Below are 26,889 nucleotides of genomic sequence, written 5' to 3'. Positions count from 1 at the left end.
GCAAGACCCTGACGTAGCAAAGACGTGTAAGACGTTTTATTTGCATACATTTGTGTACCGGAGTAAAAAGGATCATACAGTGACTGACAAGTATGTAAGCACACTTAAATAGAACTGCTGCATATAAAGAAAAGTTTGAAACTTATAATGAAAGCTGTTAAAGTAAGGTACTTACACTTATACTTATGAGTTGTCTATATATATTCCACCATAAATGAATGGCATATGAATGTTTCATACTTAATATACTTCCTCTGAAGGAATAAGGATTTGAAACACATATTGGAGCAACCATTTCATTTTTTGTATTCAGCATATCAGCAGAATTTTTAATTGTTTATCTATAAATCAGAGGTTTAAGAAGTGTCAGAATGGCTACAGGGAGCTTTGTGTTTCAACAATTTGAGGACATTAATATTACCTGTGATGATTTTGATGAGGACTAGGGATGGGCGAATGTTTCGCAACATTCGAAAATCGGCACAAATTTTAACACATTCGTTTGTTCGAATCGAATTTTGAATGTTTACATAACATTCTAACATTCGATTTTCGAATGTTCGGTTTCGAATTTTACGATTACATTCGAAAATATTATTTTCGAAAAATTCGAATTTAGATTGTAATAGTATTTCTAATGCTTTTTCTTTAAATGTAATATTCGAATTATGCAATATTCGAATTCGAAAAATTTGAATTTAGATTGTAATATTATTTCTAATGCTTTTTCTTTAAATGTAATATTCGAATTATGCAATACGTGTATTCAAATTCAAAAAATTCGAAATTAGATTGTAATAGTATTTCTAATGCTTTTTCTTTAAATGTAATATTCGAATTATGCAATATTCAAATTCGAAAAATTCGAATTTATATTTGAATTCGAAAAATTCGAATTTATATGTTTGTAATAGTATTTCTAATGCTTTCTTTAAATGTAATATTCAAATTATGCAATATTCTATATGGAAACATTCAAAATGATATATTTGTATCTATTATGTATCAATTTACTAGATTCCCACCCTACCACATGAACTATTGAACTTCTGAATAGTATTTGTTAAATAGAATGTTAAATTCGAAATTTCGAATGTGGACATTCGATATAATTATAAACATTCGAATTCGAAAGTGACATTCGAAAACTGTAAATAACATTCGATTTTCGAATTTTTAAGAATATTCGTTCTTATCGACATTCGGATTTAGAATTCGAATTTCGGTAATAACATTCGTTCTACATTCGAATCCCTAATGAGGACACAGAGGAGAAAGAGGCTAATGAAAATATGGATGCTTTATTCTTTAAAATGGAAAGCATACTTAAAGTGGATACCAGATTGGAACTTGATATTAAGACTTTACTGATTTATAAAAAGTTTCTACGCATTCCAAGAGGCTTGCGAATACGTAAATTTCCATCATTTGAAGTAACTGATAGTACCTTTATTGCAAAATGGAATGATATCCTTACTAATTGCTCATTGGCTTTGATGGATCTTCTAATTGAATATAAAAATCAACAGAAAATGGATCTTAGTAATGAAATTAAAAAGATCCAAGAATATATTAGACCATTTATAGCCAATGGGGACTTTTAGAAATACGATGAGAAAATAAGATGTATAATTCATGACTTTAATGAAAATATGTGGAAATTTAAAAAGGTAAAGATTTCCAGGGATAAACAAGACTATGAGACTAATAGTGTTTACAAATGGACACATATGGGAAATAGAAGGAAATTTAGGAGAATACAACATAATAAAACAACAAAAAAAGTTACTTTTAGTGACCAAAAAACTGACTATGACTATAACTCCTCAGATGTTGACAGTGCAGGGGAAGAAAGAACAGAGACACACAATACTACATCTTTTGTTTTACATGATGACTCTATCCCCAATACAAATGAATACAATGTTTTGTTAGGTTAATAAACTATGCGCTGTGGGGGTAAAAACTAGGGAGTCTGCAGAAGTAATCTCAAAAACTTCTAAGTGTGGATTGGTTTTGGGGGTGGATAAGACTCTTAAGCGCTGGTGCTTAATTACCCAATAAGGAAAGATAATCTCACTATGTAGTTGAAATCAATAAAATATATTTATTAAAGAAATTAAATATGTTCATACAATAATAGATAAAAAAATGTTTTTAGCAGGATACAGTCTAAATAACTGAATATTTAAAACAACTGAATATTTAAAACAAATCTCACTGGTTGGCCAACCAAAAATAATATCTGTTCCTTTAACATGCTTGTTCTTATATAGAGATACACTTATAAAAACATATATAAATCTTGTAGTGGTACAATTATAAATATTTTTGTGGATACGATATGTGAGACTTGATATGTGAGACTTTTACAGCTGAGTCAAAATGGAGTTTAGTTTGTCTATATTTCAGCTGTAGTATCCACAAAGAGTATTTACATTGATAGGTTGTACAAATATTTTTAGTTTTTTGTTCATTTCACAATGGCATCATTTGTAGCTAATACAAGGAATTAAAATAACGTGTCCGTACTCTTTTTATTTCAGAGTAATTGGTTTGGGGGTGTCAGCAGGTTCTTTAAGCTCAATCTTGAGTAAGATATTCTTTTAGTGAAGAGAACATTTATGCTGTTCTTGACGGTCCATTCAAAAATGGACTAATTGGTTTGTGAATTTCTTTCAAACGCTTTAGACAATTTTTAAGCGTGTTTGGTGAGTTGGCTTGGCTGTCCACTTTGGGAATGGACTAAGAAAGTTTTCTTTGTAGCAAGGAGTAGGCAACGCATTTCGGCTGGATAATGCAGCCTTTTTCAAGCATATCCTTGCAGTTATGATCGAAGGGTTTTTATACCCTGTGGTTTGATTCCATTGGATCCTTTTTTCTTGGATCCTATAGGTAGTTGTGTCCTTACATATGGTGCATCCTATTGGTTGTTGTGTTTGCACATTTGATTGGTCCGTTTTCAGGGCAAAGTTCTTATTTGCATGATGATGATAGCAAAAAACTTTTGGCTTATTTTGAACATAATGTTAATAATAGATCGCAAAAGGAAGGTTGATACAATTTACACACAAAACATTTGACGATCTTATCCTGGTGATACATCCAATTATAAATTGTATTTTCATGATGATACATATGCATACAATGATTCATTTTGTCATTTTTACATAAATTACATCAATTGGTATATTTGTTTTTAAAAAAATTTTTTTTTTTTTTACATCAGAGAATCTGTCCTTATAAGGTATTTTACCTGATGATAGGATATCCGATTTCGAATGTTGTGTTTGTTCTTTTGTGGTCCTTTGGTGAAATAATTTTTTATTTTTTTATTTTTTATTTTTTATTGTGTGTTTATTAATTGTAGGGAGGATAAATCAGGGGATTGTTAAATTTGATCTGATGTACAAGTGAATTAGAAAATCTTTTGGTGAAAAATATATTTTATTTTATTATTCTTAATTTTAATTCTCGTTATGTTAAAACATATTTGATTTGTCCTATTTTAGCGGTGTTCATATATCTGTAATTCCATTAGATTTGTCTTCTGGTCTTTAGTGCTTGTTCTCTTTTGGCGTTTTTTGCAAGTGTTTATAAAAGCCATTTTTCATATTTATCTTGAACACATTTTTTAGATCATTTTTTCTGGTAACATTTTTTCTTTGGTGATACTATGTATTCTGATTTATTTCAGGAGAGTATATTATTTTAATTTGGTTTTTATGATATTTGTTTTTTTGGTGTTGGGTTTTGGCCAATTTGTAACTTATGCATTCAAGAAGCAGTTTAGACTGAAATCTATATTCAGGCAATTTGGTCTTAAGGTTTGCATTTCAAAGATCCATTTTGCTTCTTTTTTGAGCAGATTATTTGCCTGGTTACCACCTCTTTTATTTTGTTTAATTTTTTGTATCCTGTCTAGTTGAAATATTTGAGGTTACTATTATTGCAAGTTCTAAAGTGTTTGGGAACTGGCAAGTCCTTGTTTCTTTCTAATCCCGATTTTTCTATTGATAATATGTTTTCTCTTATTCGTTCTTTTATCATCCTTTCTGTTTCACCTATATATTGTTTGTCACATTTTATGCATGTTATAAGGTAAATTATGTTTGTGTCTGTACATCTTATGGTCTCTTTTATTTTAAATTCTTTGTTTGTGTTACTGGATCTAAATGATTTGGCTTTTTTTGCATTCTACAAGCTTTGCAAAATCCACAGGGGTAGAATCCCTGCAGTGTTTCTCCCTGAACTCCTTTTTGAATTTTGAGTTTATTATGTTTTAAAGTCGGGGCTAGAGAGCTTTTTAAATTTTTTGCTTGTTTGTAAATAAATTTGGGATTTTTTTGGTAATTTCTCTCCCAAGTGTGGATCTTGTTGTAGTATTTTCCAGTGGGATATTATGATTTTTTCTATTTCTCCTCTATCCTCACTATATTCTGTGATGAAAGGGATGAACCATTCTTGTGATTCTTCTATAGTGTCTATTTTGTCTTTTGGTTTGTATTTAAGTATGTCTTTTCTATTGGTGTCTGGTACTTTAAGTCTTTCAAGTTGAAATGCAAACAAAGCCAAATAATTTAGATCCAGTAACACAAACAAATAATTTAAAATAAAAGAGACCATAAGATGTACAGACACAAACATAATTTACCTTATAACATGCACAAAATGTGACAAACAATATATAGGTAAAACGGAAAGGATCATAAAAGAAAGAATAAGAGAACACATATTATCAATAGAAATATCGGGATTAGAAAGAAACAAGGACTTGCCAGTTCCCAAACATTTTAGAACTTGCAATAATAGTAACCTACTCAAAAAAGAAGCAAAATGGATCTTGGAAATGCAAACCTTAAGACCAAAAGGCCTGAATATAGATTTCAGAGAATTATCAATCCTAGGATTGATGGATTGTACACCTATATAGCACTCATTCCCTAATAGATGGTGACAAAGATTGGACAAGATGTGGGTATCTTGGGAGGAGGGAGTGCGTAGGGATGTAATTAAAATATAACCTTTATTGGTAATATTAAAATGAAAAACAACAAACACAATCTACATACATACTTTATTAAAAACACAGGATGGGTCTATTAGAGTTTTATCCGTTATACACGAAGTACATTGAGTGGTTGAAGTATGTATTGGAAATGGCTTAGCTAATAGTAAGTCTCAAATCAGGATAATCTCAGTGATTATGTGATATTCTAATATTCTTTGAACTTACATTGTATTAGTAGAGCTGCTTGGCTGTGATATTAACTCTATTTTACTGTATATTGTCTGTTACTCACAGTTGAATTCAAGTTGGAATGTTGGATGTATTTTAAGCAAATATCCAATTGTCTCTCTGAAATTTATTAAAAATTTCTGTTAGTGTTAGATTATATTATTATTGCATAATGTTTTACATTTGGTATATGGCTTGGTGTGACAATGTCTAGTTTGTTTACAATTCAATTACTTGTGTTATACGTTTGAACACATATCTTGGTCTGCTGTTGTTGGAAAATCTTTTCTGCTTAGCCCTTCATATCCTTATTCGTACAAAGAGATCAAAATTGATTAATTTATACCTGTATATCATTCGCCAGCAATACAATCTGTACTGTGGCAAATCCTAACACAAAGAAATAATCATAAGCAATATTTTATGTGAAACGTTTATTTTTAAGAACCAGTTAACAGATAGTTAATGGTCCAGTTCTTCATAACGTTCTCCTCCTCCCCTTTTCTTGAATAAAAATGTACATATTTCTTCTATCACAATATCTCATTGAGATCCGAAACTACATACAACATATGAATGAAAAGGCAGCCGTACCCAATCACATCCTCTTCCTGACTCAGACAGGCTGTCTCTTATTCAACGATTGGTCCCTTGTAATGAATCATCGGATTTGTTGAACAATGTCCAATAGGAGGAGCAGTGCGAGCCAATAAAAAGACACTTGTGTGGCCGCGCCGTACCCTTTGAAAAAGCCACGTTAGTGGTGAAACATGTTAGGGAATTGTTTGTTGTGAATGCCATTTAGCATTTTTTAATAAGCAGGAATGGTGGTCTTTATTATTTAAATACACTTGTGGTTGTGCACAAGATTAAGCTAACTGACTTTAGAATGGGGATGACTCAGTAGCATTACCGTAAACCTAACCGGCACATGTAGCATGGGCTTAGTAAGCGGTTACTTATAAGGAATCTTAAATATATATACAATACCGCAAATACTGAGATAACTATCAGCACAATGCTGCTAAAAACTTCAATGTATAGTCTGGTAATACGAAGTAACCAGTTAATATCTAATACAAGTAGAGCTAAGTAAATTGATGAATTGTAGCTATTTTTTAGTAGCACTTTAACAAACTCATACGACTGTTATAACTCCTATAAGTGAACCTAACACAGCAAGATTTCAACATTAATAGCTTTAGTGACTAATGGTGATAATATTACTACAATTCTCTTATTTGAACTCATATAGAAGTAGACGATTGGTCTTAAAAAGCTGTTCAGACAGTTGTTATACTTAAAGGGACATTAAACACTTTGAGGTGGTAATATAAAATGATAAATTGTATATAATAAAACAACTCTGCAATATACTTTCATTATTTATTTTGTCCTCTTTGCCTGTAATTCCATTCTGAAATTGTGAGCTTTTCAGTTCCTGTTAGTAATGGAAGTGCAGAACACTGTTAAATCCAGCACAAACATTGGCTGCACACTCTAGTGACCTATTTATAACTGACCCTAATTGGCCACAGCAAAGAAGGTAACACAAGTTACAACATGGCAGCTCCCAGTGTTTTATAGACACTAAAACTTTACACTTATTTTGTTACTTTTTAAACAACTAATGAAACTTTAAAAAATACATCTACATGTTAGTCATGGACTAATCTTTTCTTTGAATGCATCATTTTATCTAGCACTTATTTAGTGTTTAATGTCCCTTTAACGCCAAAGCAGAGCCAGGAAATTTAAGTGCTTGACAGGCAGTATCTCTATGTAGCTAATCACGAATAACATGTTACCAACATTATTTAAATCTCAGCAGTAAAAGACTAAAGCGTGACAAGCATGTTTTTCCTACATAGCCAATAATGAACAATGTATTTTAAACATTATCTATACTAACTAACACCAATATAATGCGTTACAATTGAAACATTACCAAAGTACACGGTCATAACAAAAAGTACACGGATCACGTGAAAGAGATAATATTAGATCTATCTGAAGTGCAACAGTGAAAGATCAGAGCATGCCAAGCGATGTCTCTGTATAGCCAATCACAAACCCCATGCTAGTAACTCTATCTATGTAGATAAATATAACAACAACTTAATATAATTAAAATGTTACTTTAGTATGTTGCCATTTCAATAATTATATTAGATATTATTAACCCTTAAAATTCAATTGAATTTCAGCAACATATCAAACTTTCTTGTGGTGGTATAAGCACGATGTGCCAGCAGACCAAAGCATTTACAAACAAATGATAACAAGACTATACAGGGGTTAACCTGATAACGGACTGACAAGTGCAATCACATTCCATATAGACAGCACTGTCTGTCTCAATTCTTCTAGAAGCCTATTTAAAAATAACACCCAGCATATAGCATTTCCAACAACAGCAGACCAAGATATGTGTTCAAACGTATAACACAAGTAATTGAATTGTAAACAAACTAGACATTGTCACACCAAGCCATATATCAAATGTAAAACATTATGCAATAATAATATAATCTAACACTAACAGAAATTTTTAATAAATTTCAGAGAGACAATTGGATATTTGCTTAAAATACATCCAACATTCCAACTTGAATTCAACTGTGAGTAACAGACAATATACAGTAAAATAGAGTTAATATCACAGCCAAGCAGCTCTACTAATACAATGTAAGTTCAAAGAATATTAGAATATCACATAATCACTGAGATTATCCTGACTTGAGACTTACTATTAGCTAAGCCATTTCCAATACATACTTCAACCACTCAATGTACTCTGTGTATAACGGATAAAACTCTAATAGACCCATCCTGTGTTTTTAATAAAGTATGTATGTAGATTGTGTTTGTTGTTTTTCATTTTAATATTACCAATAAAGGTTATATTTTAATTACATCCCTACGCACTCCCTCCTCCCAAGATACCCACATCTTGTCCAATCTTTGTCACCATCTATTAGGGAATGAGTGCTATATAGGTGTACAATCCATCAATCCTAGGATTGATAATTCTCGTTTCATACAACAAGTACACAGCACCTCAACCGTTTTGCAATACAGTAAATCTGGACTATAGACAGATTCATATATATATCATACTAATAGATCCAGAGAGTAATAGGCTACCCTAAGTTGTAAATTTGTGCAGTGCCATCAGTACTTCTTTTTTCTTTGCTGAATATAGATTTCAGTCTAAACTGCTTCTTGAATGCATAAGCTACAAATTGACCAAAACCCAACACCAAAAAAACAAATATCATAAAAACCAAATTAAAATAATATACTCTCCTGAAATAAATCAGAATACATAGTATCACCAAAGAAAATTTTTTACCAGAAAAAAATGATCTAAAAAATTTGTTCAAGATAAATATGAAAAATGGCTTTTATAAACACTTTCAACAAATGCCAAAAGAGAACAAGCACTAAAGACCAGAAGACAAATCTAATGGAATTACAGATATATGAACACCACTAAAATAAGACAAATCAAATATGTTTTATATATTCCTGCATTAACATAACAAGAATTAAAATTAAGAATAATAAAAGAAAATATCTCTTTCACCAAAAGATCAGAAGAGATAGAAAACGATCTCTTATAATGGAGATTTTCTAATTCACTTGTACATCAGATCAAATTTAACAATCTCCTGATTTATCCTCCCTACAATTAATAAACACACAATAAAAAATAAAAAAATAAAAAAATCTTTCACCAAAGGACCACAAAAGAACAAACACGAAATTCAAAATCGGATATCCTATCATCAGGTAAAATTCATTTTTTCTTGGCTCACTCACCTTATAAGGACAGATTCTCTGAAAAAAAAAAATTAAAAACAAATATACCAATTGATGTAATTTATGTAAAAATGACAAAATGAATCATTGTATGCATATGTATCATCATGAAAATACAATTTATAATTGGATGTATCACCAGGATAAGATCGTCAAATGTTTTGTGTGTAAATTGTATCAACCTTCCTTTTGCGATCTATTATTAACATTATGTTCAAATTAAGCCAAAAGTTTTTTGCTATCATCATCATGCAAATAAGAACTTTGCCCTGAAAACGGACCAATCAAATGTGCAAACACAACAACCAATAGGATGCACCATATGTAAGGACACAACTACCTATAGGATCCAAGAAAAAAGGGATCCAATGGAATCAAACCACAGGGTATAAAAACCCTTCGATCATAACTGCAAAGATATGCTTGAAAAAGGCTGCATTATCCAGCCGAAACGCTTTGCCTACTCCTTGCTACAAAGAAAACTTTCTTAGTCCATTCCCAAAGTGGACAGCCAAGCCAACTCACCAAACACGCTTAAAAATTGTCTAAAGCGTTTGAAAGAAATTCACAAACCAATTAGTCCATTTTTGAATGGACCGCCAAGAACAGCATAAGTGTTCTCTTCACTAAAAGAATATCTTACTCAAGATTGAGCTTAAAGAACCTGCTGACACCCCCAAACCAATTACTCTGAAATAAAAAGAGTACGGACACCCACGTAAGAACAGAACCCACTTGCAACAACTTAGAGGGGGTTTTGGAAATACAGACCAGCTAAACGGATCAACTAGCGGTGAGAGGATAACTACAACAGTGACCATAGCACTTACTCCACGCCAACCGCACAGAGTGTACAATCGGTGCTCAGAAGAACAGACCGACAAAACCAACTAATCAGTGGTGACAGGCTAACGAGACGCACCACTCTGCTAGACAACTGCAGCAGCGATTACGGCTTCCATCCACGCTAACAGCACAGAATATACATTCGTTACAAAAGAAAAATACCAACAACAAGTCTTCCATAACAAACCCCATAAGAAAAAGAAAACTAGTAAGACATAAGATACAAACACCAATTAAGGAAGTTAATGTGAAGGGCAAAAGATTCAATCGAAAAAAGCAGTGGCTTAACTTTGTAATATACATCATTTAAGGTGAAAAAACTTTTCTGAGCAAGCCCACACATAAATCCTTACAGAAGGACAGATCGATAACGCTTGATGCACTAACTACCCTTATGATCTCTACAGAAAGACTTCTTCCTTTTGCAGTATTACATTATTTTATTTCATCATATCATGTTATTTTACTTCCTTGTATTAGCTACAAATGATGCCATTGTGAAATGAGCAAAAAGCTAAAAATATTTGTATAACCTATAAATGTAAATACTCTGTGTGGATACTACAGCTGAAATATAGACAAACTAAACTCCATTTTGACTCAGCTGTAAAAGTCTCACATATCAAGTCTCACATATCGTATCCACAAAAATATTTATAATTGTACCACTACAAGATTTATATATGTTTTTAGAAGTGTATCTCTATATAAGAACAAGCATGTTAAAGGAACAGATATTATTTTTGGTTGGCCAACCAGTGAGATTTGTTTTAAATATTCAGTTGTTTTAAATATTCAGTTATTTAGACTGTATCCTGCTAAAAACATTTTTTATCTATTATTGTATGTACATATTTAATTTCTTTAATAAATATATTTTATTGATTTCAACTACATAGTGAGATTATCTTTCCTTATTGGGTAATTAAGCACCAGCGCTTAAGAGTCTTATCCACCCCCAAAATGAATACAATGTGTCAAAAAACAGGGAGGGTATAGTCAGGAACAAGGTGAAAGACAAAAAAGGAAAACAAGAAGAGGTAGGAGAAAAGGGAAAGAAAAAAACATATATAACACAGGAGAAACATCACAGATACCCAAGGAGACAGAAACAGGGTCAGGAGAGAAAATATGTTTAGAAAGCCTGAATGTTATTAACTTATCTGATAATCAACTCACTAAGGTCCAAGAAAGAGTTTTATCATTGGGTTTAAATTTTTCACCTACTAGCCATTTTAACATGTTCAGAACAATAGTTGACGTTAATAAATTTGTAAGGTCACTTGTTTTGAAAAAACATTTTTTTGCTGAAAAAGAGGTTGAGATGGAAACCACTATAGTGGATCAGGATGTAAATACTAGACAGGATCTTGATTTTCAGGATATTTGTACTGAATTAGAGCTAATATCCCTTCAGATGGAGAGTAATGATATAGCTCAAGATTCTGATATTAATAAACCTGATCTGGTAAAGTTTAGACAGAAGTCTGGTTTTTACCTGGTTCATTCGAGAACCAATGCTGTTGAAGTATTTCAGAAAACTGTTGAAAATTAGTTGACACATTTGAATTTACAAGTCAATAGAGAAGATTATACTAAAAATAATCTCAGCAGAAGAGAATATGAGGCTCTTAAGCAGCTTGAATCTGATAGTTCTATCGTGATCCGTAATTCGTATAAGGGCGGTAATGTAGTTATACTCAAGCGAGAGGACTATATTATAGAGGCAAACAGACAATTAAGTGATAATGAGGTTTATGAATTGTTAACCACTGATCCAACGTTTAAATATAGGAAATTGATCTACTCTATAGTAGATAGTGCACTTAAAAGTGGAGTGGTTACAGAGAGAAATGCAGAGTACCTTAGGGTAGATCATCCAGTTGTGGCTATATTCCACTACTTACCTAAGGTTCACAAAAATCTTATCACGCCTCCAGGTCATCCCATTATTGCAGGCATTGAGTCTCTAAATGAACCTTTGAGTGAGATAGTGGATATGTATCTACAACCACTGGTTAAAAATTTGAAGAGCTATATATGTGATACTACTGACTTAATCAGACAGGTTGAAAAGGTTGGTTGGAAGGACTCATACTGTTTTATTACAGTGGATGTGATGTCATTATACACTTCTATACCTCATCAGCAAGGATTACAGGCTAATGATTTTTTTCTGGAGAAATATTCTGGCTATGGAAATGATGTTAAACAGTTTATTATGAGATCTGTTCAATACCTTTTGACCCATAACTTCTTTCTGTTTGAGGGGGAGTTCTATCTCCAGAGATGTGAAACAGCTATAGGGGCAAAGTTTGCTCCTACATATGCCAACCTCTATTTAGGTTGGTAGGAGCTGTTCCACGTCTTTGGAGATAGAAACCCCTTCAGAGATAACATACTCTTTTATGGCAGATACATAGATGACCTGCTATTTGTGTGGGAGTCTGAAGATTTAAGTGATTTGCAGGAATTTCTGAAAAATATTAACAACATGAATTTAGATTTTACCTTGGAGTTTTCAAGGACATCAATCCCATATTTGGATGTGATGCTCAAGACTAATGAACTGAATACAGATATTATAGTTAGTCTATTTAGAAAACCAACAGCAGGTAATACCCTCCTTAATGCCAGATCCTGTCACCCAGGGCATACTATTAGAGCAATCCCAAAAAGTCAATATATGAGGGTGAAAAGGAATTGCACCTCAATAGATGACTATAATAAACACTCTAATGAAATCACACAGACATTTCTTAATAGAGGTTACAATGCAGCACAATTGGACCGTGCTAAGAGACAAGTTGATAATATGGACAGAAAATCATTATTGGAATATAACACAAATAAAAATAGAAAGAAAGCCAAAGAACATGATAAAAAAAACTTTTTTTATTATCACATACAGTAAGGAGTATGGTCAAATATGTAAAATCATTAAAAATGCATTACCTATTCTGAGAACTGATGGTGTTTTGAGCAAAATTATAGACTCAGGTCTTATATATGCAAGTAGAAAGTCTAGAACATTGGGTAACATGCTGTCACATTCTATATTACCCTTAGAGAACAAGAAGAATTGGTTGTGTAAGAAACCAGGGTATCATAGATGTGGCAGTACAAGATGTAAAACATGCTCTTACATAATTCTAGGAGATGAGTATAAATCATAGTATGAAACCAGGGTTTATAAAATCAAACAATACATCAATTGCAATACGAAATTTGTGGTATATTTATTGACATGCAGGGGCTGTGGAAAAAAGTACGTTGGTCATATGACCAGAAGTCTTAAAGACAGGCTTTTAGAGCACTTACGTGCAATTGAAGATCCAGAATCAACTACACCCATAGCACAACATTTCCATAAATTTCATGCATCTAATAGCTCTTTACTGCAAGTACAGGGTATAGAACATGTATTGAGACATCCCAGAGGAGGTAATAGGATCAAAACATTAAAACAACAAGAGGTATTTTGGATCTTTACTCTGGGAAATAGAATACCTACAGGTCTCAATAGTGAATGGGATGTGAAACTGTTTGTGGACTAAATGATTAAAATCTCTAAAATCTTTGAATATCTGAAAGTGTTATATCATTTAATCATTGTGGTATAAAAAGAATTGAGCAATACAATATGGTAACTTTGTAAATTTTGTAAATATTTTGTATAGCCGTCATTCCATTCTCTCTGTGTAGATTGGGTTGAAAACTATTTGACTTTGAAAATACAGCTCTCATTTAATTTTGTGCTTGCATTACATGTATTATTCTAAAGGAATTGCAATTAATGCTATAATAGGTTATAATTACCAAATAACACAGCAATGTTAATAGTTGGATTTTTTTTTTTTATAATAATTTTTATTGAGGTTAACAGACATACATAACAGTGTGGTTTGCACAATACAGGGTGTTGATCAAATAAAACAAAGCAGTAGGTCATATCATTACCATGCATACTATATTACTGCCATTACTTTACGCGTATACTCATATACTAAGGCAAACTAATACTAGCATAGTAAACCTATAAGATGTAGAGCCTTATAGAACTCAATAGCAGAAGACCTACAATTGAAAGTGCAAGCAACATAGCAAACCTCCTTTTTCATTTACTTAATACAGTAAAGATCCCCCCAAAATGTTAGAAACTAAATGTGGATAAGGAACACCCCAACTAAGAAATAGTGACCACTCTTGGGCCACTGATGTCACATAGATATGAAGGGTGAAAATTGGGGGGAAATGCTTATAAGTCATATACTTAAGTATAGTAGGGCATTAACTACATAGACACCATTAGTTACCGAAAACATGTTAATCTGTCAGAGAACAATATTAATACTACAGGACACCCCTCAAATCTATTATGCAGGTAGTGAAGAGTGTTAATAAGCCCCCTCCCCAATAGGGATAGTGGGACTCCCTATGTGGAAAGACATGTATTTTTAAGCCTGTTTCAGGGGACCATAACAAAAAAAAAAAAGCATACAAAACATATAAATATGTGTCCCAATGCATCTAAGGAGATATAATGGCGGCTGAACCACCTTTAGCTATGGGAGTCCCATGTGCTTAACTAGTGCGGGTTCCCTGACCCAGGTCCCCGATCTTGATAGTCAAAAAGAAAAATCCCAGTGTATATTATGATGAAACTTATACATGGGGGAAGTAAGCATCTATTTGACAGAATAGCATACAAACATTACACTGTACGCTATGGGAACCGTACATATCTAGTGAACCTCATTCGCTTCTTTTGTAAATACAATGGGGGAAATCCTTTCCCATAACTAATTTCACATATTAAACAAATAAACATTTTGAACAGGGTTATGCAAGATATTCATATTTCATATAGGAAACTATATGGGCATGCTTCCACTCTTATATATACAGTTATAGAGTACAATTCCCGGAGGCACATGAGTTAAGCATAGCATGTCAATTAAAATGATAAATGCAATCAGATTAGTACAAGCTGCAGGAGTCCCGTAACATAGATTAGAGCGTGGTGGGCCTCATCATCAAACCTCGCAGTAATCATTAAAGCGCCCAAATCCTAGACTCCTGGGGGTATACCGTGCAAAAGCCGGTTACTGTATTATGTCTAGTCTGTAGGTCCAGGATTCTTACTATGCTGAAAACACGTATGACCCCCTAAGTATGTCCCAGGAATCATAGCTCCTAGTTCCATGAAGCATTCAATCTTCGGGAGCGGGCCCCCATGCCCATGAGACCCCTTTCATTCAGAGTTTCACCCAATACCGGCTTTCGCGGGAGCGTTAAAATACCTGTAGCCGTCTGACGGTGCAGCAGTCCCTGTTAAAGGCAGATCCATGGCAAAGTTTATGTACGCACCAAACCAGCAACAAGCCATCTGCATCTCTTGCTTATCCGCCGGGTCACACGAAAGGGAGCCGGCCGCTCTCCCCACCGTGACCCCACAAACAGCACCAGCCCGGCGATGTCCCTTGAAGTAAGTGAAATTAATTTCCGCCATGGCCCATACACTGGTGGGGGATCTTCTTTCCATGCCTGTCCCCTTCCCAGGTATCGGCGCATCCCAGTCCTGCGGGACCAATGATCCACACGCATCCTCCAGATTTGTCTCAACGACATCTACTTTTAGTTGCTTTATTTCAGGCAATGCATATGTAATGGGAACTTCTCCAACACTCAATAGAGTCTCACCCTTCTGTCCCCTGTCTTCACATTGTGCTCCCACGATTGCCATAAGGCGATCAAATCTTCTATTTATTTGCCTTTCAGACTCAGCAAACAAAGCTTGTAGCTTAGCATATAGTTCCTCCTCCATGTTCAGAGGGAAGTTATACATATATAGCAGAAAAATACTGTCTGCTTTGGTTACCCGGTTTCCCGTGGGGTAGCTGAGATCCCTCTCCTTATGAGCCGCCAGGGACCCTCAGCGGTCCAGACTGGGAAGTCCTGCTATGTTTTAGAAAAATTTTATTACCGTCTATTCAGCCAAATGTCCCCTTTATCATAAGGTGAAGATTCTTACTAGATGCCTAGTAGGTGAGCAGATTACAGGCAGGATGTAAAACTGCATGGCAGAGCTCCCAGTTTAGCGGCCATCTTGGTCCTGAGCCCGGACACGCCCCCCCTAATAGTTGGATTTTATGTATGCATAGCATATTTAAATACTAAAGTATTTAGATAGTAGCCTTCTTAAATGTAGATACTTACATTTGCACACTATATGAAATGCATTTTGCAAATAAAGAGTTAATTATATTACCAATTAAAGGGGAGTGTACTTCTGTCCAATATAGGTGTGCATAGGAGTACCTAACTTTGTGGGTCATTGAGGAAGTTACGTTGTGAAGATGAAACATGTTTGACCTAATATACTTCCACTTCCCTCTGATTTCAAATTGATGCTGCTGTTTTTAAATTGCTGAAAGGAATAAAGACTATATCTTTTTACTAACCGGAGTCTGCTGTGTCCTTTCTTGAAGTGCTGGAGGAACGCTGTTGATCGATTATTTAAATATTGCAATGCACCAACTTTAGTCTACCTAGAGCGAGAGAGATGTCTTCAATCGTGATGAAGAGGATAATGAAGCATTTCTGTAATTAATCCTTTTGGGCTTTCTACTTTATTTGGATACTGTATATATAAGCGATATATAATGCAATATTGTTAGTTTTAGGATTAAAGGTAAAAAAAATTATATCCACATTTATCTGATTTATTTATTCCAGTTCTCATAAGGTGGTTTCATTACGGATTTTAGATATATTTATACACCTTTATACAAGGTTCATGTGAGGTGTATCACTTATATACACAGTATCGAAATAAAGTAGAAAGCCCAACATGATTAATTACAGAAATGCTTCATTTTCCTCTTCATCACGTTTGAAGACATCTCTCTCGCTCTAGGTAGACTAAAGTTGGTGCATTGCAATATTTACTACTCTCCATATCTTTAACACTTAGAGCTTTTTTAGCGCCTTCTTTATACCTTCACTGGCTTCCTCTTGCCTCTAGGATCAAACACAAAATTCTCACTCTGACATACAAAGCCCTCAACCGCACTGCTCCCCCCTATATCTCAGACCTTGTCTCCAGAAACTCCCTCCTGTCCCCTTTGCACTGCTCATGACCTCTTACTCTCCTCCTCTCTTGTTACCTCCTCACATTCCTGTTTACAGGACGTCTCCAGACTGGCTCCCATCTTGTAGAACTCTTGGCCTCGCTCCACAAGACTCTCCTCTAGTTTTGAAAGCTTCAAGCGCTCCCTAAAGACTCTACTGTTCAGGGATGCATACAACCTACGCTAACCTTACTTTATACCAGTTCCACTCCTCAATTGCTATCCCCTGAACCCCCTTAGCATGTAAGCCTAAGAGTCCAGCTTTTTGTAGATCACCTTCTTAAGAGCTGACTACAACAGTGCAACTCTTGGCAGGGCCCTCTACCCATTTGATCCCTATAATTGGTTTGTTGTACTCCGCCTTTGTTTATAGCGCTGCGGAATCTGTTGGCGCTCTACAAATAACCAATAATAATAATAATCATAGACAGAAAGGCAATCTCTTATTTACATTGTGAGAATCAGTTTGATAACAAATATGACATGATTGCCATATTTCCCTTCAGCTAATGTCATAACATGTTTTAAACACATATCTAAATTGTACCTTTGTCCCTTTATTGGTCTTATCAGTTTCTGGGAAGATGCACTGCTCTGTGTCTCTAGAGCCGACACTTTTACTGGTTGAATGCACTAATGCCTATGTGATAACATTTAATCAATTGGGACTTTGCAACTATTTATTAGGGGTTCTGGCACATCAAATGGAAATCATATGCTTACCTAACACAGCACACAGTTTTTCTTAACAAACAAACAACTGTTTTTAGCTCACAAACTAAAGAGACTTAACCCCTTGGCAGCTAAATCATAAGGGTAGTACTCTTTGAAATGGGACTGGAGTTTTAAGTAGTCCTGTCAGGCTCTCAGTGAGAGCATGGATGAAAGTTACAGTCTCGAGATGCAGGGAGAGTCTTTCCGACTGATATTAACAGCTCAATAAGCAATCAGCGATGACGAGTTTCACTGCCTGCTTTCTTCACTCAAGTCCATGTCAGAGGCGATGCTACTATCTGTCAAACTTGAAGGACCATGTTACTGATCCATGGCATAGATTCTGGTAAGATTGTTTCATTTTTTATACATGTATGATAACGCAACAACACAAGATCACAGTGTAACTCCTTTTATAGAATCAAGGGTTAATATCTCCTGAGGGGAATTATTGAACAGGGGGGAATAATCTTATATGTTTATTTGAATTTATGCTGCTTTTATGTGTGAGATGTTATGGGCTCATAGGCTTTTATTGAATATACAGGTTTCACTTTCACTTTGAGAGCTGTGCAGTTTACAAGCTTGGCGCGCTTTTACTCATAGCAGGGACGTCCTGCATTGTGCACCATGTGATTCTTTCCCTCTTTCCTGGCTGGTTGTCTATCAGAGAGGAGTCATAAATGTCTGTACTGACTGGGTCATAGGAGGTGGTTAGTGCCTCAGCCATTGGGGTATAGAGGTGCCGTTTTTTTTAATAAAATAAGATTGTTTTATTTCTATAGTTCTCTGGTTATTGCACTAGTGATGAAGGATTCTGTTACTTTAGAGGGTGCTCCCTCTATTCCTAAAGAGTAATTGCTATTTTTATGGTGAGGAGGCCTTAGTTCTGCCCTCCCAATTATGTTCCATATGCCTTGATAATGTGATAATATCAAACATGTTTGATACCACAGAGCCGTCCACCTCTGAGGAGTTGTCGTCCAGTGAGGTGCGTACCCTACATTTTTATATCTCTACATATGCAGTTTTCCCATAGCATTGCTGATCCTCCATCTGGAGGGGGCCTTTTTTTACCAGCCATTACTGCGCAGTCCAGATGGTGGTGTCTGCTAAACGCAAGCGAAAGGTTACATATTGCACTCCTTCCCAGGGTTTTTAACTTTTATTTTAATTCGAATGACAAGCATCACTCATATAAAATCTAACAGATTACTATGATGTTGACTAGACCTAGGTTGACTGCATGTTTGTGAACAATCATAGTACTAGACTATTTTTAAACACCTGGTGTACTACTATAACTTAATTCTCATATTATTTTTACCTCATCCATTACCTAAAAATAAAAACTAAAATAAATACAAAATAAAAAAAGAAGAGAAGAAAATAAATAAATAAATTATATTTACACTTGTAGCAAGAAACTGCATTCTGACCTTGTGGTGTTCTGGGAGCCCCCCCCCACCTTGACACAGTTTTAAAAAGCCCTATACAAACAAATTTTCATAGAACAAGACGCTCTATTGAATGCTATGGACATGTTACCAGCTTTCTTGAAAAAGTGGAGACCCCTGCTGGAAGGCCTTTCATTGGAGAAATAAAAACAAATCATCCAGCCCTTCATGCAACATGAGATAATGATAGAGGCGACATGGGGGGGGGGAGTGGGAGACTCTGCAAGACTTTTTTTCACATTCAGACACATCAGCACATACTGATGAAATAAATATTCAAGCATTTTTTTAAGGGTTTTTTTTTCTCTTCTCTCTCCCCCACCCCTGTTCTATCCTTCCCCCACTCAATGTATATCCTGAAATAGGTTATTTAAGTTAAATGAGGTTTGTGTTATTATGTGTTTTATTTGTGTTTAAAATGAGAGACACACACAAGGAGACAGACGGGTAATCACTTTTGTTACAATTCTAGTAAATTGACATATAATCTTGCCATCTGTATATATATATATATATATATATTGTTGATATGATAATTGTACACCTTTTCTTATGTACCATATATACTCTAAATGTTAAGAACCGAAAGAACCATGCTGTAACATCTTGAATTGTTATGCTGACAATTTGCCTGTACTGTCTTTTTTGTGTCCTTCACAATAAAATATATTTAAAAAAAAAGTCTTTGTCTACACTTCCAACTTTTGAAAATTACACTCCTAGCGGTTAATAATACCATATTAATACATTTCTAATCCTTTCCCATCTCCCTATTTCTCGTCAGAAAAATCACTTGCTCTAACTTAAAATAACCAGTTCTTTTTAGTTTTTTGTATAACCAGTATTCAATTTTTAGCCACAACTGTCTGACTATCAGACAGTCCCACAACATGTGACACTTGGGCACTTACTAAACTGTTGATTACCCCATTCTGCACCTTTCTTGGGGGTAAAATAAACTTTGTGTAGAAGTTTCACATGGGCTTCCCTCCATGTTTCAGAGAGTGTTATTTTAGCTACTCATTTAAATGAGTCTTTAATAAATTCTATTTCAGGTTCTGTATTGCTAATAAGTTTTCCTGACTTTCCCAAGGTAACATCTTTTTATACCATGGAGATATAAAATATATTCCTTGTCTGATCATTTTTATCCATGGTTCGATCTTCTCCCAATCCCACTCCCATCCATGTTCTCTGATAAGTTCATTCATTCCTTATTCTGTAATGAGAAGTTTTGTTTCAATGTTTCAAATGTCTTGACTACTTTTCCTTCTTTATTCATAATTTGATGCATATGCTTTAAGCCTTTTCTGCCCCCACTCTGAAATATTGCTGAATTTATTCCTTCCGGAAAGGCTAGATTATTTTGTATTGTCAAATATTCAGACATGGCACTTTCAGCTCCTATATTTATACAAGGTTTTTGCCATGCCCGAATAGGATTAGCCATTGTCTATACTTTTAATCTTTACCGGTAGCCTCTGCCATGGCCTATGTAAGATATTTTGTATAGTATAAGGAAAAAAAAAAGTTTGTCTCTATTTCTGGGATTGTATAGTATGCAACTCCCGAGAGCCATTCCACCACTACTCTACTTAGAATTACCCAATTATAGTATTCTACGTTGGGAAGGACTAATCCACCAAATTCTTTTTGTAAATATAATTTATTTAGATAAATAAATAATATTTAGAAATTCTAGGCTTTTATTTAGATAAATAAATAAAATTTAGATATTCTAGGCTTTTTATTATTCCAAATAAATGGTCTAATAGCGGCATTAAGGGCTTTTATGTCTGTCTTAAATATTGGGATAGGAATGTTTTACATGAGATACAATATTTTAGGGAATATTATCATTTTGAACAAGTTAACCCTGCCAGTGATTGATTTTGGTAGTTTGGTCCAAAATTTGAGGTCCTCTTTTATTTTTTAAATAGCGGTAGATAATTTGAGCTGTACCAGCTATCCTCTTGGGTTGAGATAAATATTCCCAAGTATTTTATACCCTCTTGTACTACTTTAATCTCTTTCCTAGCTTTATATTAACAAATTCCCCCAGTATCAACATCTCAGATTTGTCCACGTTAATCTTATACCCTAAGAAGGAACTAAAATGAGATATTATATCCATTATCATTGGAATATTTTTCTCTATGTTACTCACAAATATTAACAAATCACCTGCATATAAAGATACCTTGCATTCATAATCACCCAAACTAGATCCCTGTATGTTTTCTCTGAGAGCAATAGCTAATGATTCTATTACAATGTTAAATAACAGGGGGGAGAGAGGGCACCCCTGATGGGTGCCTCTTTCTAAGATCACTCTATTAGAAATGTAGCCATTTATTAATAGGGCAGTGCCAGGCCACTTACAAATGTTTTTAACCAGATTAATTATTTTCTTATGAAAACCAAACTGTTGTAATAAGTGAACAAATGGTCCCATTCCAAGTTATATTAGAGTAAGAAGAAACTTACTCAAGAAAAGAATACACTTCTAAGCACTCTGGGTGGTAATCTATAAGTAAATTTAATTGAACACAGCACTTGTAATAGATTTGTGGAAATAAATAATAAAACTTAACTTTTAATAGTTATTGCATAAAATAGGAAAATAATTTTAAAATCATTCTTAAGTATCCTCCAGTAGAGTGTGGAACTATATTGCAACTAAGAATCATAAGGTATCAGAAAATAACCTTATGAAATAAATGAGAATAATATTGATCTAATAATTCAAACAGGCTGTCTAGATGTTTTTGTTTATAAAGAAGTTTGAGTATATTTCTTAAGTATACAGTCCAATGTCAATTATTTTTGGTGAAGCTGATAAATCACCATTTGTGCTTTTCTTATATTCACAGTATAAAGCATAATACATATGTATCTCAGTATTAAAGGTTCATTTTAGCAAGTATAAAGCATAATACATATGTATCTCAATAAAAAAGGTTAATTTTGACATTTGACGTATTAACTTAATATTGTTGTCCCAATCCAGTTTAATATTGAATAACTTTTGTCACTTCCTTATAGGTTTGTTCTTTAGTGAGTAGTAACAGATTGATGGACGATTTTAAATATAACCTTATTCTTATATTGGAGGTATTATGCGCGTTACAGATACAGCTGTAATAAGGTCAGCTCAACTTAAGATCTATTAGTTTAATAATACTGTCTTGACTTAGCCTCAATATGAAATACTTTGTCACTTGCTCATAGTGTTTATTTTTCAACAACTATTGAATAGTGTATAATCACACTCTGATCATTCATATTTCTCTGGTATAGGAAAGTATCAATTGATTTTATCATATCCACTCTACAGTGCTTCACTGTTGCTAGTATACCTATCATGAGTTTATTCAGAGTTAAATCATTTGTAGCAGATGTTTGTTAAAGTGTTATATTGCAACTAAGACTCATAAGGTATCAGGGAAGAACCTTAGCGAAACTAAAGTTATCGATCTAATAATACACTAAGACTGTTTTGATGTTTTAAAATATAAAGACATTTATATATATTGCTTATTAAATAAACAGCCCAATGTCAATTATTATTTGTGAGGCTAATAGATCACTAGTTATGCTTATAGCTGACCTTTACTTATGTTCACAATATAAAGCATAATACATGTGTATCTCAGTATAAAGGGTTAATTTTAGCGTTTTAGCATATTAACTAAATATTGTTATCTCAATCCAGTTTAATATTGAATAACTCTGATCGCTTATTAACAGTTATATTCTTGAGCGAGTAGTAACAGATTGATAAACCATAATACATGTTTAACTATGACCTTTGAGAAAGTCGGTTCATGGCGAAACATGTCAGCAAGGTTAGGGTCTTGGTGAGGAGTCCTAGGAGCTCCTGTGATTTTAGTTAGTCTTAAAGGGACACTCAATCAAAATTAAACTTTCATTATTCAGATAGAGCATGCCATTTTAAACAACTTTCCAATTTTCTTCCATTAACAAAATGTGCACAGTCTTTTTATATTTAAACTTTTTGAGTCACCAGCTCCTACTGAGCCTGTGCAAGAATAAGTGTGTATGCATATGTGAATGGCTGATGGCTGTCACATGGTACATGTATGCATTTGTGATTGGCTGATGGCTGTCACATGGTACAGGCGGAGTGGAAAAAGACATAACTTTTAAAATTGTCAGTAAAAAAATCTACTACTCATTTGCAGTTCAGACTAAGTGCTAGATTTATCAAAGCCCTTCTCCTATAATTACGCCCAAAAACCACATATGAACTGATCCTCATATTTATCATTGCCTGCTACGCCTAAAATTGCGCTAATCTGAATGAAACTTGTTCGCACCTTGCTTACATTTGCCTAGGCGCACGGGCGCGCTCCCGACAGCGCTTATACACATTGGACAAAGGCGTAATTGTACATGCAGACACAGAAATACGAATTGCTTGGTATTCCTCATCACTTTTCGCCAATAGTGAAGTGTAGTCTCACCGTCAATTACGTCTCGGCATTTTCGCCATATATACATAGGCGAATCTCAGTAGAGCCCACTGTTTCACCTATCTGAAAATGGAGTACTTTCTGATGTTAGTGCATTTGTCCGTTGCTCGGTGCTTGGAAGAGACTGATTGTGACATAAATATGCCCCTACAAAGGCGCACACGGGTGCCGAGACTTTTCATGCCCCATTGTGGTCTGCATGCTCTAACTGATTCTGAAATTAAAAAATGGTTCAGGCTCAACAGATCAACTATTTTATATTTATATGGACTAATAAAACATGACTTAGAACTAAGCACAAGAAGGACAAGATCAATCCCTGGAATAGTGAAATTATTGGCTGTGCTTCATTTCTTAGCTACAGGATCTTTTCAATCGTGTCCAGTCCAATTGTAGGAATGAGTCAGCCCTCATTTTCCAGGCATATGGGTGTTGTGTTAAAGGCAATCTTAAAACATCTAAACAAATATATATATGTTCCAAAGAATTCAGAACAGTGGCACAGGATAAAAATTGGATTTTATAATGTTGCAGGGATTCCCAATGTGCTAGGTGCTATAGACTGCACTCACATTGCATTGGTACCAAAAGCCCGGTGGGCCGCCGGGTTATCTTAACCCCGCCCACTATTACTGGGTCCGTGCATACAGAGTGCCCCAAATTTTTTATTATAATGTTGTGCTTGAGCTGTAGTTGTACTTGTACCAAGTGCTGAGACATGCTGCTACTGATGTGGGAGGAGGAGCTTAGGAGCAGCAGAGGCCTCAGATATCTGAGCTGGCCTGGCTGGGCCTGGGAGGAACTGAAAAGGCCGGAGGCCCGAACAACATGTGACTGCTCCCCCATCACTTCTAAATGACTGACATATCAAACAGCCCATGCGCATCAGTGAATGCTAAAGTGTGCGCAGACTTTTTGAGAAGTTGCTGCGGGTCTGATATGATGTTAGCAGAGTGGCTTGCCTTTGGACATCTGCTGAGTGCTGATGCCAGCAGCCAGGACTAAGGAGTCTTTTGCAGCTGGTCAGTGTGGAGTCGGCATTGTTCCCCCTAAGGTGCAACACTCATACAGACAGAGAGACAGCCAGGGCTGGTTACCAGGCTTATTCCATTATATAAGCCTCTATTACTGGGTCCATAATGTTGTGCTTGTGTTTAAGGAGGGGCCAAGCATGAACGGAGTAAGATTAAAAGTTTCTAGGAAGTTCAACAGACCATGTAAGTGCCGTTTTGGTTTTTTACATTTCCTCACATACTAACAAAATGCACAAAAAATACAGCAGGGCAGGCATCAGCATTCAGGGGTTAAAATGCTTTGAGCCGGGTGCGTTATCACAGTCTCCCTGTGACCTGCCTCATTAAATCTGGATGGAATGCCTGAACAACTGTCAGACAGACTCGTTTCTTGTAGAAAAACTCACCTCCATCACAGCAGAAAAAAAAGTTAAACTGCTGGAGAAGTGGAGATAATGGTAATGTTTATTATTTGTGAGACAGAGTCAGAGACACTGTATGTTGGCTAGAACTTGTACACTACCTCACAATCACAAAGAAGTGGCACACTGACAGACTTACAGGGACAAGTTGTTACTGGTTGTAAACTTGTTGGTTGTAAATAAATTGTTTGCATGGTGTGACTGTGTATAATACTTCAAAAGCTACAAATAATTTATAGCAATGGTTTTAAATATTTAAATATATATCACATAATATACTTTAACAATAAACTCTGTTATTGTTAAATTATTTTATGTGATATATTTTAATTAATTGCTATAAATTATTTGAAGCTATTGTACACATGATTTCCTAAATTGTCAGACATTTTGATGAAGATTTGATTTTTTTATGGCTATTGTTTCACTTCCAAACTGCTTAGCTTTTACTCCCAGCCTTTTTCTGTTTCCCCCACTTTTCTTGCTTTGTTAGGTCAGGTCAAGCTGTACTTCAGCAGAGCAGCAAATCAGCATTACTTCCTCCTTGTTATCCATGTAAAGTTGTCAATAACACTTAGCACAAATAAATCCTTTATTTTAAAAAAACAAAAAAACAAAAAACCTGACATATAATCATGTATTTGCACTATGTTGCATTGACTACTTTATATAGATTCCATGAGGAAAATAACTAGCAATTTCAGTATCAATAACGGACAGCTTTATTCTGGTAGTTGCCCAGTTTGTTTGATGCTGATGCTAGAAATACAATGACAGCGGGTGTACTACTTCCTACATGAGTACAATAAAGTATGCATAATGGCCAAATCACCTGAGCCAGCTATAACCTCTATTTTTGTTTAAGTATATTTGCATGTGTGTGTGCTTAAGTATGTCTATGAGAGTGTGCCTGTGTGTGTGCATAAGCATGTGTGAGGGTGTGCATGTGTGTGCATAAGCATGTGTGTGAGGTTGTGCATGTGTGCGTACATAAGCATGTGTGTGAGGGTGTGCATGTGTGTGTGCATAAGCATGTGTATGAGAGTGTGCATGTGTGTGTGCATAAGCATGTGTGAGGGTGTGCATGTGTGTGTGCATAAGCATGTGTGTGAGGGTGTGCATAAGCATTAACACAGGATTGGAAACTTTTTTTTGTTGCTGTTTCTATCTTACTATGTACTCTGATAAGTTGAACTTGACTGCTACTCATTTTATTAACAGTGCCACTGCCTGCAATCTCTTTAATAGTTACCGGTGTTCTGTATTATTTGCCAACTTCGTTATGTTTCCGACTGCGGCAGTGAGCGCATTGCAATTGTATTGTTATCGTGTTCTGTAGAGCACATGCGTGCACAAATGTCTCTGCAAGTATTTTGTAGGTGTAGCCGGAGGTGGGAAAACGTAACGAAGTAAGAGAATAATACAGAACACCGGCACATCTGTCAGTCTGTCATTACTCTTTCTTTTTTGGTTTGGGGGGGGGGAGTGGGCCCCTTTGCCCTAAAATGCCCGGGCCTCTTTTTGGTCCCAGTCCGGCCCTGGGTACCACCTTAATCAGTTGAGGAACAGTATAGAAATAGGAAAAGTTTTCACTCCTTCAATGTACAAGCAGTGTGTGTTGCAAAGCTTGAGATTTGGGAAGTGAGGTCCGGGTTTCCTGGGTCATGCCATGACTACCACATACTGAAGCAATCACAATTATATACATCTTTTGAACGTGGTGAAATGCCACATGGTTGGCTAT

This window comes from Bombina bombina, chromosome 2 (assembly GCF_027579735.1).
Source record: "Bombina bombina isolate aBomBom1 chromosome 2, aBomBom1.pri, whole genome shotgun sequence".
NCBI classification, from domain to species: Eukaryota; Metazoa; Chordata; class Amphibia; order Anura; family Bombinatoridae; genus Bombina; species Bombina bombina.
This window is presented reverse-complemented; position numbering follows the sequence as displayed.